A 16,251-nucleotide genomic window follows, 5' to 3' on the forward strand; every position below is an offset into this window, starting at 1 on the left:
TGAGATGCATTCTTAACGTCAGCCAAGTGGCCACTTGTAATGTTCAAAATGTTTTCACAGATACAGGAAAACCAATAAAAGTCACTTGGCAATTGCACAATGATTTATTTGTGTCTTAGCAGAAAGGCTGTTATACATTAAGTGGAAAAACTCATTCCTTTCTTTCTATTAACTGTAGTTTAACACCCCAATAATAAACATGTCCTTAGTCAATAGGTGCAGTGCCTGTGCAGAACTCCGTCCTTCCAAACTCTTACAATTCTTCTAAGTCAAAATCCCAAATCAAGGTAAAGATAATAGACTTTAAAAACAATTTTCCCACCCCTTCTGTCCTAAAGCTGGCCATTAACAGTCTTTAAAACAACACCTACAGCCCATTCCTCAAACAGTTCTAATATACCGAGGCAATTGCTCATGGAAGGAATGTAAGACCTAGTCAGCGTCTTATGGGTTTATATCCCATTTGGATTTAAAAGGGCTCATTCAGCAAGAGCAACTTCAGCATCTGGAAAGCTGCTGCACGTTTTTGCTGTAAAACTGGTATGGGATACATAGGGTTACTTTCTACTACTGTATTCTAAAGAAATATGAAGCATTGGCAGGTATGCTTGTAACATTGTGGGGGTTTAAACAACCTAAATACTTCTAATTGATTTGCTATTGAAACAGTCCCAGGTGGCAGAATATGAAGCGGTATCATCTTACAGCTCCACGTGGAAGGTGCTGTCCCTTCTACATTATGGAAGAGAATGAGGAACTGAAGATGTTGAGGATGGGCTGAAAGAAGTGGTGGGCCTGTTTTGTTTCTGTGTCACACAAGACTGAAGGGGATGCTGGAAGGGAAATGCTGCATTGCAGGAGATGTATTTTGCTCCAGCATATGCCAGTTGATCATTGTCAGTGTGAGTCAAGATACTGTCTGGAAACAAGGAGAATTTGGAAGAGAGACACCCATGTAGTGTGCAAAGCATGCGTCAAAGAGCCCAATCTGTGGTCATCCCTTGCTGGGGAGTCTCATTCAAAGTTTTCCTTCTCTCTCCAGCAGCATTTTTTTAACCATTCCTTTGTACTACAAGGCAATCGATCATGGGGAGAACCTCGGTGTGTGATGTTCAGGTAAAGCGACTCATTGAGTAGGTAAGTGAAGTTCATTGCCATGGGGTGAAATGCAGAGCTGATGTGGGAGGAAAGCTTGGGCTCCCTTCTTGCACAGGCAAAGCAACAAACCTTTCATTGCTTTCTTGCTTCACTGCTCCTCAGCCACCTCTAGGCTCCTCTTCCCTGCTGCTCTACATGATGGTCTTAAGCTTGCTGAGGAAGCCATGCATCAGCACTACTCCTCACTGTTCAGCAATGGTTACCCTTTTCTTGGTTCTGCTGTAGGACCTGTCAGAAAACACAGATTGCTGAAAGCCATAGACCCTTTCTGGAGACTGAGCTGCACTAAGGACATTTGTGCATCTGTAGCTTTAAGGTCTTTTTCTACCCCAGGTTGTGATGCACCATTTCTCTGACGTACTGGACTTGGAAACAGAAGAAGAAACAGAAAAGCAGAATATTGGACAAATGTACATTTAAGTGAGTATAAAACACTGCTGCTTTCATTTGTCTACTGTATTGAATAAAACCTTTATTTTTGTTTCTTGCTTCAGGTCTCTGTGTGGGAGTTAAGGTTATTCAGTGATGCAGCACGGGTTTGTCTGTCTATTTGTCTGCTGTTCCCAGTCAACATAGAATCATAGAATCGTTAGGGTTGGAAAGGACCTTAAGATCATCTAGTTCCAACCCCCTGCCATGGGCAGGGACACCTCACACTAAATCATATCACCCAAGGCCTCATCCAACCTGGTCTTGAACACTGCCAGGGAGCATTCACAACCTCCCTGGGCAACCTATTCCAGTGCCTCACCACCCTAACAGGAAAGAATTTCCTCCCTTATATCCAATCTAAACTTCCCCTGTTTTAAGTTTTAACCCGTTACCCCTTGTCCTGTCACTGCAGTCCCTAATGAAGAGTCCCTCTCCCCCATCCCTATAGGACCCCTTCAGATACTGGAAGGCTGCTATGAGGTCTCCACGCAGCCTTCTCTTCTCCAGGCTGAACAGCCCCAACTTCCTCAGCCTGTCTTCATATGGGAGGTGCACCAGTCCCCTGATCATCCTTGTGATACTCCTCTGCACTTGTCCCAACAGTTCCATGTCCTTTTTATGTTGAGGACACCAGAACTGCACACAATACTCCAAATGAGATCTCACAAGAGCAGAGTAAAGGGGCAGGATCACCTCCTTCGACCTGCTGGTCACGCTCCTTTTGATGCAGCCCAGGACACAGTTGGCTTTCTGGGCTGCAAGCGCACACTGAAGCCAGCTCATGTTCATTTTCTCATCAACCAACACCCCCAAGTCCTTCTGCGCAGGGCTGCTCCGAATCTCTTCTTTGCCCAGCCTGTAGCCTGCGATTGCTCCAACCAGGTGTAGGACCTTGCACTTGGCATGGTTAAACCTCATGAGGTTGGCACCAGCCCACCTCACAAGTGTGTCAAGGTCCCTCTGGATGGCATTCCTTCCCTCCAGTGTATCAACCGAACCACACATCTTGGTGTCATCGGCAAACTTGCTGAGGGCGCACTCAATCCCAGCATCCATGTCACCGACAAAGACGTTAAACAAGACCGGTCCCAACACCGATCCCCGAGGGAAACCACTCGTTACTGGTCTCCAGCCGGACATTGAGCCATTGACGACAACTCTTTGTGTGTGGCCATCCAGCCAGGTCTTTATCCACCGAATGGTCCATCCATCAAATTGATGTCTCTCCAATTTAGAGACAAGGATGTCATGTGGGACAGTGTCGAACGCTTTACACAAGTCCAGGTAGATGACATCAGCTGCTCTACCCCTGTGCAGCAGTTCTGTAGCCCCATCATAGAAGGCCACCAAATTGGTCAGGCAGGATTTCCCCTTAGTGAAGCCATGCTGGCTGTCACCAAGCACCTTGTTGATTTTCATGTGCCTTAGCATGCCTTCCAGGAGAATCTGCTCCAAGATTTTGCCAGGCACAGAGGTGAGACTGACTGCTCGGTAATTCCCCGGGTCATCCATTTTCCCCGTCTTGAAAATGGGGGTTATATTTCCCTTTTTCCAGTCATCGGGAACTTCACCTGACTGCCATGATTTCTCAAATATGATGGCCAGTGGCTTAGCAACTTCATTCGCCAGCTCCTTTAGGACCCGCGGATGGATCTCATCAGGTCCCATAGACCTGTGCACATTCAGATTTTTAAGATGGTCTCGAACCAGTTCCTCTCCTACAGTGGGCGAAGGTCTTCATTCTCACAGTCCCTGCATCTGCCTTCCAAGACTTGGGTGGTTTGGTCAGAGCCTTTGCCAGTGAAGACCGAGGCAAAGAAGTCATTCAGAACCTCAGCCTTCTCCAAATCCTGTGTAGCCAGTTCTCCCGAGAGCTTCCTGAGGGGGCCTGCATTCTCCCTTGTCTGTTTTTTATTTGCTATGTGCCTGTAGAATCCCTTCCTGTTATCTTTAATACCCTTAGCCAAGTTTAATTCCAACTGGGTCTTAGCTTTCCTAACCTGGTCCCTAGCTTTCCTAACCTGGTCCCTAGCTTCTTGGACAACATCCCTGTACTCTCCCCATGCCACCTGTCCTCGCTTCCACTTATTATAAGTCTCTTTTTTCATTTGAATTTTCCTCAGGAGCTCCTTATCCATCCAAGTAGGTCTCCTGGCCCTCCTGCTGCACTTCCTTCTGGTTGGGATGCAACACTCCTGAGCTTCAGCAGGTGATCCTTGAATATCAACCAACAGTCTTGGGCCCCTCTGCCCTCTAGCGCTGTATCCCATGGAACCTTCCGAAGCAGGTTCCTGAAGAGGCCAAAGTCTGCTCTTTTGAAGTCCAGGGTAGTGAGCTTGCTGCACGCTCTTCTCACTGTCCTGAGGATCTCAAATTCAAGCATCTCGAGTCAGTGGCTGATTTCAGTGAAATCTGACAGAGACGTGATACAAGAGGCCCTAGAGTCTCTCAAACTCCATGAGTATAGGGGGTCAAGCAAAAATGTCCTTATCAGAAAAAAGGCCATTGCTATCTATCAGGGAAGCCATGAATTAATCGCCAGTAATGCAGATATGCATGAAACAAGGCCTTTTTGTTCCACATTTCTTGCAGCATGTTGGTTTTTTCTTCATAACCTTGCTTATTTTGCTAAATTTTACACATATCTCTTCAAGCTGACAGTGGTTTTTGATTGGTTGCTTTTGCTTCAGGTTTTCTTTTTCTATACAGAGGAGTCATACACCTGTACCAGAACAGGAAATGCAGCATGGCTATAATTTTGGTGGTATATATGTAGTGTGTTCATAGTGTCAATTTCTGCATTAACCACTTGCAATAGAGTGTAATACCTCTGTACTGTTATAATCATGGTCACACTATAGGCTGTACTGGTGCAGGAATGACAAGTCATCCCACAGGAGAATATGGCCCATTAGTTTTCTTAATTGAAATGTTGGGTATTTCTTTAAACGAACTTGCTCACGAGTCAGATGAACTAATGTTTTATAAAAAAGGTATATGATTTATGAATAATGAATTTTGCAGAGATTGTATTGCTGTTCGCTCAGGCAGTCACTCCTCACTGTCTAACCCTTTAGCTGATACTGGATTTTTATCTTTATTGTGTCTATAATATTTACTTTTTATTGGGGTAACATATTTTGTATTTTCCAAGAAAATCCTGAACATTTTTTCTGCACCCCATCATCAGTAATCCATGTTTCAGTTTCTATGTGATGAAGTCATATGTGCATTACAGACTTTTGGATATTTGTCAAAAACTCTTCCTGAGTGATTTAATTCTGGGGCTTTACAAATTACTGTGTTCTGTTGCAAACCAGATCAGCCAGATTCAGAACTGTTGATCCACTGAACTAGGACTGTAGATGGGAAATAAATCTTTTCCCTTCCTTCTCTGACTGTGCATGATACTTAAAGATAGTCATATATAGTGATAATTTTCCCTTTGGTGTAGTATTTACCCCATTGACTCACTACTACCTACAGATACTGTACCCATGTGTGGAGGAATAAAACCACCAGGCTAAAGTTGCCTCAGAAAAGGCAGGTGAATGTGTAGATCTTTATTTTTAGTAACCATAACAAACCTCACTACATTGGATTTCATATTTTTACGTTAGCAATATCGAATGAAAGTTAATGACGTAAAGGAGCACCTCCCAGTAGATCTGTAACAACTATAATAGACATATCAGTAAACTACTATTTCTAGAATATAATTAATTAGACAAAAGGAAAAAGGTATACTTCATCTTATACCTTGTTGGATATCTGCAGTGTTTGTATTGGATGCCTATGCCTCCCTTTGCAATATCTGGGCAAAACCAGGCTCTGTTCTAGTACTATTCACAAAATATTGTTCATAACATATACTGATGAAAGCTGGATGAACTTTATCATAAAAGCTGTGATCTCAGGGCTCCTGGAAGAGGTTGTGTGAGGACTACAGTACTGGTAGACCTTATCAAAGACTGTACAGTCTCGTTACATTTTTGTCCTGCTTCTATATAATACAAGAAACTGGAATTAGCTGACAGAGCAGTTAAAGAAACAAACTGGAGATAATTTCTATGCAATTACGTAGTTTGTTCTGATGATAATTTGTTTCACTTTTTTAATGATTAACAGTCTACAGTAAAAACATTTCCACAAAAGGTAGACCCAAGCTTCCTCAGTGTTTGTGAACATACTTACATCTGCTTATATCTTTGACTAGCTGCATTAAATCTTTATCATACTTTTGAGAATATCTCCAAAGGAGCTTAAACTTCCATTTCCTCAAACAAATCTGTCAGTAATTTTCTGGGGCATCAGCCTTCCCTAAACTTGTTCCAGCCTCCTGAATTTCACTTAGGTCTTGAGAAACATTGATTGAAATTGACTAACATAACATAACTGGTACATTCATTAAATTCAACAAAAAATTGGCTGCTTGAATCCCTTTTCATCTCTCTGATGCACAGCTAGCATGTCAATCTGTGTATGGATGTAGACAAAACACTTGTTAATTCCTTTTGGTTCAGTAACATATTAAAGACATTTATTAATAAGTGGATGAGTGGCTGTCGTGGTTTAAACCCTGTCAACCATAAATCAGCCACACATTCTCTCTCTCACTCCCCCCCACCTTTTCTTCCCCCTGCTCCCAGAAGGATAGGAAGGAGAATTGAAAGAATGTAACTCCCAAAGGTTAAGAACAGTTTAGTAACTAAGGTATAACAAACATCACTGATGCTGCCGCCAATAATAATAATGATAAAAGAAATAAAAGGGAAGACAATACAATAACACCCACCAACTAACAATACCCAGCCCGACTGAGCACCAACCAATACCTAGTCCAACCCCGCAGTGATCTAGCCACTTTGGGTAACTCCCAGTTTACATCCTGGGCATGACATGCTGTGTTATGGAATACCTCTTTGGCTAGTTTGGGTCAGGTGTCCTGTCTCTGCTTCCTCCCAGCTTCCCCTCCTCCCTGGCAGAGCATGAGACTCAGAAAGTCCTTGGTCAGAGTAAACATTACTGAGCAACAACTAAAAACATTGGTGTTATTAGCACTGTTCCCAGGCTGAAAGTTGAAAACACAGCACTGCACCAGCTACTAAGAAGGAGGAAAAAATGATTGCTACTGCTGAACCCAGGACAGTGGCTAACAAATGAGCAATGTTCAATAAGTTCACTGAAATCAGATGTAACTGGTTTTGGAGCATGTCCCACATGAGAAAGTAAAGCTGTTTCTCGCCTTTGGGCCAAGAACAGGCAGGCACCTGAAAGTTTATAGAGAATACAGTTCAATACAGTTGAAAAGGAAGTTTTATCCAGTTAAGGTACTGAAAGGTTTCTTTGATTTGAGAAAAACAAGCAAACAGTCACACAAAACAAAACCGCAAAATTCAAGCAAAACAAAATCCACAAACAATAGAGGATTTTCCAAATTGTTCAAAACACTACTTACTGCATCTGACCATAAAGAAATAAGTAAAACAATTATAGGAGGAATTTGCTGTGGCAAAATAGGAACCAGTTGCTGTAAAAAGTTTCCAAACCAATATTAGATTGCCCTTCTAGATGGAAATCTGATGGGATGTCACTGTAAATCAGAAGCATTCAGAAGTGGACCAAAACCATGGACCAAAACCATGGACCAAAATCATGGACCAAAACATGTTAAGCTACTCTTGTACAGTCACATAAAGCTTGTTTGCAGTATCTCATCTGTGATTAGATTATGATACTTGAATGTTTCTGTGAATCTCATTGTCTAGGTAAAAACAGTGAACTGGCAGCAAAGTCTAAGTAAATACCCATAGAGATTATATGGCACTGTGTCTTGGCCAAAATGAATGCCAGTAGTAGAAATTAAGGAAAGGTCTTTAGAAGGAAGTTGTGACCATATTGTTCTTTTTTTCTTCAGGGGGTCTCAAAGGTCTAATAACTAAAGATAGTATAGTAATACCTGATATCTTGAAGATGATCTCTACATTCCTATGTATACTTTACCAGTAATACTTAAACAATTTGGAACAGTACTCCGAACTTTTGAGTAAGTTGCCATATAGCTGTTTGTTTGTGGGTGGGTTTTGTGTATCTGTTTGTTTGGTTGTTGTTATTTTTTCTACTAAAGGAATAGTTCAAAAATATCAGGAGTCCCGGCTTTCAAACTATCCGAAATTGGTCAAGGAAGGCAGAAGTGGCCATTGGCTCATATCCCTTGAAAAGTCAGTAATATACATACAAAATCACATACTTTCTGATTTGTTTCAACGGAAAATACAGCAAAATCTTAGATGTAGTGATCTTGATAAAAATGCCAATAAAATCAATGGAAAGGCTCCAATTGACCTGACTGTGTTTTAGAGCAGAACCACTATTATAATAACTGTTAAAAACATGAGGTTTTTAAAGAAGCTACAAGAACAAACACCTGAGAGATGTTCAGATGTTGACTGTTATGATCAGCCCATAAAAGCTGTGTTTGGGGTATCTTTTTGTTTGCGAGTGTATTTATGAGTTTCCCAGTGTCATGAAGGACATGAAGTTTTAATAAACACATTACTAAGGGAGAAGTAATTACACTTTCAGGAAAGTAACCTCAGAGACCAATTGCATACTTGTATTTAGCAATTTTTTTCTGATACATTGTTTCTTTAGTTTTCAGTGCCAGTAAGTATGCATAACTGTGATCCCTTTTTTTCCTGTACTTACTTTTGCTGGATACAGTCTGATAATATAACCTCAGCCATTTGGTAAGTGAATAGCACCTCTCAGAGACACTTAATGGGTGGCATAAACAATTCAGTAGGTGACCCATTCACCTTTTATCCCAGCATTAGACCACAGTTTCCCATCCATTGTGCCTATAAATATAGGATGATGTTTTGCCGAAAGAACAATTATACAGATAAAAACTGACGATCAAAGGTAAATTCAGGAAAGGAGAAGATACTAATCCCATGGTGGCTTGATTCCAGTTTGGAGGAATTTTTATGGATAGAAAACTTGCCTTATATTTTCAAACAATCATAGTACTATTATCCTCTATTCTGCAGTATTTCTCTGTGCTCTGCATAGCCTATAAATGGAAATCCCCTATCCACACAATATTCTTAAAACAGCTTGTGAAGCCATAGAGGATGAAAAGCCTTGAATTAATATAAGATAGTGTTATTACTGGGAGTGTGTACATGTATGTTTACTCCAGTGCTTTTCATTCTCATTCTAGTTCACTTTTGTCCTAACTGTCTAGCATTACAAACTAGCAGGGTTAAGGGAAGCGAAAGACCAGCAATTTTTTTTGCCAGCTATGTCAACAGTAGAGATTACCACTTAGGCATATGTTATTGGAGGAAGCCAACAGCATGCTGCTTTGCCTAAAGCTTATCTACTGCAAATAGTGGGGTAACCTAATGAATGCATTCAGTGAAGAATCTGTGTACATGTGATCTCACACTGTTTTGCATAATTCTTCTATGTGTGTAAAGCTGTGGCTGTGAGCAAAATTACATTGTCCTTAATGTTGGCCTTGGGCCTATCTGCCTTTCATCTCAACCCTAAGTTCTTTCCTTGACCCCAAACAGCAGTGCAGACTGACAGTGGTGGAAGATCTGGTCACCTCCACGTAGCAGACTGACCCAGCTGCTGTTGACTTTCCAGTCAGTATCTGCAGGGTTGGAGTCTACCCATGTGCAGCTCTTAATACATAAAGCCGATGGACAGGAATTGCACAAAATTCCTCGACCCTGGCTTCTGACCTGTCAGCATACCATCTCTCACATTCTACATGTGTTAGAGACATGCATGGAGGAGAAGCAAGTGTCTGCAGAGCTGTACCTCACAGGAATGCAGAGCTCATGGCAAGGTGATCCCCCTTTGGCATCATTTGGCCTTTGGCATGAATATTGATGATGACTTAAGAAATATATGTAGTTTCTATGGGTTCAGTACAGGATACAGGACCTGATGTAAATGGGGCAGGGTGGATGGTAGTCAGTAGAAGGAGAAACAAGGCAACTTTGAACATCAGCACAGACAGCTTGTTTGGCAGCTGCAGTAAGGTGTGATTTGAAGCCACGTTCTCATCTACTTCCAAAATAAGACTGACCAGTTGTGAGACACAGATTATTTCAAGTCCTGTGTTTATAAATCAATGTAAACATCCTTAACATAGTAAAAATTACTCAACTGTTTGGAAGAAGTCAGGTCTTTTCAAACGCAGTAGGTGCAGCAGCATCCTGTTCTCAGTGGTGCAAAATGAGCAGCAGCTACTAGGGTTGATGGAGATGGGCACTGCTGGAAAATGTATTTTATTGAGAAAACAGTGGAGGTATATGGGAAATTTACAGCTGTAAAAGAAGCTGATGAAGGCAGTGGCGACTCCCTGGTAATGTGATAGGCTTTGAATGAAGATAACCACCAGTTTCTTTCAAGATTTTTCTCTTTTCTTAAAAAGTTAAGGTAGGGTGTGGGGACCTTTACAGCCCTGGCCTGTCTTTTCCAGTATTCCTTGTTTTTAACTCCTGGGCTCCCTGAATTCCTATTATTTTAGACTCAAACCCATCAAGTGACAGCACTAGCTTATGCCCTGCATTTCAAAGGGAATTAGCCAGACTTTTCAAATACCTATTCATATAATTCCTAATACAAAGTTAGAAGTGGTATTTCTATCAAGTAAAAATTTACATCAAGACAATACCTTTCATCCGAAATGATTCCCAAGAAGATTTACCCATACATGCATGGCAGAAGCATTATCATTCAAACAGCAAAATGAGGCTGCAGAAATGCATCAGGTAATTTCTCATTCCTTGGCTAGAAATCTGCAGAGATTTAAACTGCATGCCACAGACCTCCCAGGAATTTTCATCCATCTAGAATTTCATATCAGGGAAGATATCATAAAAGGAAATTGCCAAAATCATACGTAGAGGGAAGTGAAAGCTTAAAGGACATATTGAGAACGCATATCCTCATCAAGCTTAACCATCTGTATTTAACCAGTGTTACTGTTGCAAATTAGTTTGTGCCTTATCAGCTTGACCGCAAAGGTTAATTAAACTTCTCTACAAACAATTTGTAGAGACTGCAAGTTTGGTACAAGTAATGCTGTTATACACAAGAAAAGACAAATAGGTCAGGTCACAGTGAACCTATTAGAAGTGTGCCGAGAAAACTGGGAGTAAGTTCCACTTGCATAAAATTTCCCCATGTTAGAGAAGCTATATGTTTAAAGTCAGGCTTGGCATCACTCACTATTATTGTAACAAGCCTCAGGATCCCCTCGTGCCTGTCTTAAAAGAAACACAGCTGATGTTGAGAGTCTGCCTGAAAATCTCAACTTTCCTTTCAATGCAGTGATAGCTGGATAAAGCTCTGAAGAGCATGGAGTTGCCAACAAAATAAGCAGTGCTGAGTAGGCAGAAGACCTCAGATGTCTGCTTGTCGCTATTGCTGCATAAGGGAGATAGCATAAATTTCAAATGTGCCTTACTGTATTTTATTTCCTAAAAACATTTGCCTTGCCTCTTGAATGGATCACATCAAAGCACAATTCTGAAAAACTGCTTTCCTAGAGAAAACTCACATGGAGGTCATAAATCAGAAAAGCATATACAAAACAGACTAGCCAGAGCTTATAGCTTTAAAGACATCCTATAATGAGGAACAGAGCAAGTGATACAGAAGAAAATGAGATGTTTAGCTGTGTGCATCAACTTTGATGAAGAGAAAAAGAGAAGAAACCCCCCAAACCCAACAACCTCTTCCAATATACTTTGGTGAGAAAAAAAAAAAAATCTATCTCTGCTCAAGATCTGGTTTAACTGTGTACAAATAGGTTATGGAAGCTGAGTACCCATGGGAGGGGAATGTCATGCGAGCACTGCTGCACCCTCTTAGCTCTACACTATCTTCAGAATCTGAAACACACCAGGAAACCAAATCATGCATGAAAGGACATGGGGGAAATTATTGCTTCCTCCTCTGTCCTTCAACATCCTCTTTGTCCCTGGAGCTACTGTGGAGGAGGAGGGGGGCAGGTAATTAAAAGTGTGAAGTCTGTTTCAAGGATTTCTCCTCCAAACTTATCTCAACCCTTCTGTTGCAAGAGTAAAGAGTTCCATCTTTGTCATTTGTTTTTTTTTTAATAGTCTTTTGGAAGACCAAATCTGGTACTTTCAATGGCATGACCAATTTAATCACTGTCCACTATTTTGCTTGCTTTAGCTTCCAGTTTGCATTATTCTCTTTACATTGTTTCCCCACTTCAGATTCAAACCTTTTATGTGTATAGAAAGAAATGTCTTAAAACACCTTTAAATGTTTGGCTAAATGTATATGTGTGAGTGCATTAATGCACAAATTTGTTTTTCTCTCCATATAAACAGAGATTTTACACAATGAACTGTCTCAGTCTCTTCTTATATAGTAAAGCTATGAACATGATGTTTTGCTATGACAAGGAATGATCTACATTTATAATATAGGAAGATACTCAAAAATAACTGCCTAAGACTTCATTATGCTTCAGTAGTTTCTGTCCATGCAGGATCAGCTAGTCAAGAGTTTTCTCATTTCATGTGCAGTGAGAAAATACCTACATGAGGTAAAACATTTCTTTTTCTTTCTGTACAATGATTTAAAATCAGAAACTTCCCTCATGTCTTCACAGGAATGACATCTGCATCCGTTGACAGCAGTTGGGGATTTGGCTTTTTTGTTTTTTTTTTTTTTTTAATTCTTTCTTAACCCATGTTGTAACCAGGAGTGTTTGAATCTGTCTTTTGGTTCTGCATAGGTTTTGTCTGTTGAAGTGCTTTTGTTCATGGACCCTGTCAGTGAAATAAGCTAAATGAACCTAAACTCTTCCACTTCCAAATTATCTGAAATCCAGATCTGACTTCTTTTATGGCTTGAGCCCTTTCTTATCTTCTTGCAGCCAGTGTCTGGACAGTTGGCTCTCTGATGAGACACTGCAGCAGACATTCACAGTGCTTGCTATAGATCTTCTGCTTTATCATCGGGTTTCCATATAATCTCTATAATCCCTATAGTGCTTGTTTAGTGATTATACAGTCATCTACATAAACTCCTAATTCTAATTCTCTTCATTGTGTATAGAATAAACCTGAAACAAGTAGCCTATTCAACTGTATGCATATAAGAAGATTTAAACAAATTAATACACAATACCAGTGTTAATTTTAAAGATTTGCACTTTCTGGAAAATATATTCAAAGATGATGTCCACACATCAGGAAGCTTCCTTCTAGTCAAGGGAAAGTTACAGAAGGCATTAATCTTTATTGCTCACTCTGGTGGACCCTGTACTAGATTTAGGCACATCAGACCATTTCAGTGGACTATCATAGAACTAGTTACCCATGAATAATGTTGGATAAATGATGATGTTATCATGTTAAGTTAAATGAATGCATTTTTAAGGTATAAACCATCTATTTTTGGACAGAGTCTTGGGTGACATGGTCCAGTGTGAGACATCCCTGATCATGGCAGGGGGTTGGAACTAGATGATCTTAAGGTCCTTTCCAACTCTAGCCACTCTATGATTCTATGATTCTATTTTTCCACTGGGAATCATAATGCACTATTTTTTACCATTTCAAAAGGCCTAGTGAAAATTTGGAGCAATAGTATATGGTATTAGTATGCTATCATTTTAACCCAAACTGCTGTGTAAATACAAAATACTAAAGGCAAAATCACTCAAAGGTCATGAACTGAGCTAAACTGAAAAATATTACTGAAAATACCATTGAAGCATTTTTGGCCTGAGAAGCAAAATAAGGGAAATGTTTTGCAAGACCATGTTGAAGAAAATGACATTTTTAATCAAGAAAAAAATGTTTCAGCAAGGAAAAGTTACCACTTTTGAGCTACATTTTGTGCTTTAATTTTTGATTATGCTTTATGCTATGGGAAAATATCAATACAAAATACATAGACTACATGTATTTTTGTATGCTTAAATGTGAGGGCATTTAAAGAAATTGAAACTATAATACTGTAACAAACTGGAAACTGGGAAAAAAAGAACAACTTTTTTCCCCTTTTACCACATCCAAGAATTCATTTTAAACCAACCTGGATGTTGGGTCTCTTGGTTTAGTTTTCCCGTTGAAATCCTAGCAGCTAAGCTTGTCAGCAGTGTTGCTTATAAACTTTCATGATTCAGAAAGTGTTGACAAAAGACAAATTGCTAAAAGAGGGGCTGAAATGAAAATGAAAACTGAGAGATGAAAATACAAGTTTCATTTATTTAAAACTGTGTTTGCCCAGACAGCTGTGTTAGTGATCTGATTTTATGACAAGCAAACAGTGCTTATTAAAAAGGGATTTATTAAGATATGTGACAGCTTACCTTCTGCTTCCCTGCAATTGTCAACACTGCTAAAGCCTAATATTGTATAGACTTTATTATACTCTTAACTGGCACTTGTCTGATCTTTGCTATTCACGTAATCTGATAAGGTACCATTGAGGCATGTAATGTTATAAATGCTCTATATTTTTATGCTTGTAATCTTGTGCCATGATCAAATAGACTCTAAAACTTACTTATTAGTTCCAAACAAATTTCCTATGTTTGCTGTAATGAAACAGCCTCTGTTTTCCCACTGGAAACAAAACAAAAAGCTTCTTACACAGTTTTCAGGGTTCGAAGAGCCCCAGTGCAAATGCTATTTTTCCTACATGATTAAGGTCTTCATAACTTTCTCTTTAACATCAATCTATTGCTTAGATTTTGTCTGGCCTGTTCTCCACTCCAAACACACACACACCCCCCATACAGAGTGGCCTAACCTTTCAGGTAAGCTACACTACCATAAATTCAGTCAAATCAACATCCCCTTCATGTTTTTGACTGACATCTTCAAAGTACCTCTGATCATACTGAAATTTAACCTGTTAAGATTTGTTCAATTCCATGCATCTGTAAGACTAGGACTTTCACACGTGGAATTAATCTGCTCATTTCACACAGCCTTAGTGTAGCAGCTGTTACAGCAGATTTTGGGGTTATTTTCTTTTAGTCCAAAAGAAAATAATTACTTGCTATTGAGCTCAATAGAAAACAAGATCCAGCCTCTTAGATAAAGAAAAAGAGAGATTCTTTGGATAAAATTATTTGACTCCTCTAAGATTAGGCTTTTGCTGTTTTACCTTCCGCATCTCTTCGTGGTCCTGCTCCATAGTGGTGCTATGACAGCTCCAGCACGAATTGAGGCTGGTTTGAGGTAAGGGGCAATTTACCCTTTGTGTTAATGATTTCATTTAAGTATTTGGAAAAATAATTTGGAATTAAATGGGTAATATTGTCATGAGGAATAAGCACCTCTTTAGCTAACTAATCTGTAACTGCTAAGCCATTGATATCACTGGCTTTCAAAGTTTGAAATGGCTCCCATGACAACTTGCATTTATCTGTAAACTGGATTGGTTTGAATATGGGGAAGAAAAGCTCTAAACATATAAAATCAATGACTCCTGGCCATTCCAGTGGTGTAACATTTTTGTCAGGAGCCTGTTTGTATCAGATTTTTAAGCACCCTGACAAAAAAAAAAAAAGTATGATTTATGGTACCTTAAGCATGAGAGCTGTCACGTAAGAAGCCACTATGAAGCAAACAATATGCTGTGCATTTTAACTACTTAGGCTATGGAGAAGGGTTCCCTGGGGGAAAAAAATTCAACTTCTCAGACCTACAGTAGATCACGTTTCCTTCACTTCTGTTTTCTGGGACATGTCTGATGGATTTTGCTATAACAGCTGACCATTGTCCCTACTCTTATTCATCTCCAGCCCTGCGTACTCTGAAGTCATCCCTGCAGTAGAAGTCAAGGATTTTTTCCTGGCAGAACTGTCCCACAGTGATATCCATATTCCTCTTCGCTGATGCTACTCGAAGTCTTTTCAATCCCTTTTATATCAATAGGATTTCCAACCTTAACCCATTGCTGCAAGGGTCCTGGACTTGAATGTACAGCCACTGAATGTTGCTGTGCTCCCTCATTGGCAGCACAAACATGATCTTAAAAATTAAGGAGATGCCTGCTAGGGAAATTTTTCTATATAGGGACATTCACTCCTAAGAGAAACCCGATACTTACAGTTAAGTAACTTATCCCTCTTACTGGTTCCTTACCAATCCCTATGTAAGTGTAGGACGTGGGATAAGAGGGGTATATCTCAGAGAGGATTAGGGTAGGTAGGATAGGGAAGGGACTCAAAGTTGTACAGCAGAACTTATTAAACCTCCACCTCCATGACCAGTTTTAAGAACTGTTTAGATCTAAACTGAGCAACCCAGACCATTTCTTTGGAGATACCTCTGGCTCTGCTTCATCCAGTCTGTCAAAGCAGCTGTTCAGAATAGACTTGAACAAGTTTGGTTTTAAATAGGCAACAGTGTCCCAACAAAAGAAATTTTCTGGTCTAAGTACATTATACAAAAGTCCAATGAGTGTTTCATTACTGTGGAAATGTTATCTAACTATTCCCTTTTATTTACCTATGACTCCTCCCCACAAAGGGAAGTGATTAACATTCATCAATGCACATTTAGCTTTACATAACAGTTTGGTGATCATGTAAAACTACAGGAATATTTTCTTAATCAGGATAGTTTTAATCTAAGAAAC

General features: G+C 39.9%; 1 long non-coding RNA gene across 7 annotated transcripts in view; it reads left to right on the plus strand.

The window, feature by feature from the left end:
* Positions 1-15,691, plus strand: part of LOC134163888 (uncharacterized) — a 36,429-nt gene extending 20,738 nt beyond the window's left edge. For 2 of the 7 annotated variants that reach the window (XR_009964894.1, XR_009964892.1), the window contains exons 2-4: positions 210-287; positions 1,492-1,578; positions 15,413-15,691. This is a non-coding gene — a long non-coding RNA (uncharacterized LOC134163888). Of the gene's footprint in view, positions 1-209; positions 1,138-1,491; positions 1,579-15,412 lie in introns of all 7 variants that reach the window. The other 5 variants (XR_009964891.1, XR_009964889.1, XR_009964893.1 and 2 more) reach the window with 4 other exon arrangements.
* The last annotated feature ends 560 nt before the right edge of the window (positions 15,692-16,251 follow it).

Source organism: Pezoporus occidentalis, unplaced genomic scaffold, assembly GCF_034315485.1.
Source record: "Pezoporus occidentalis ecotype Australia unplaced genomic scaffold, CSIRO_AGI_Poc_V1 ctg21, whole genome shotgun sequence".
NCBI lineage: Eukaryota > Metazoa > Chordata > Aves > Psittaciformes > Psittacidae > Pezoporus > Pezoporus occidentalis.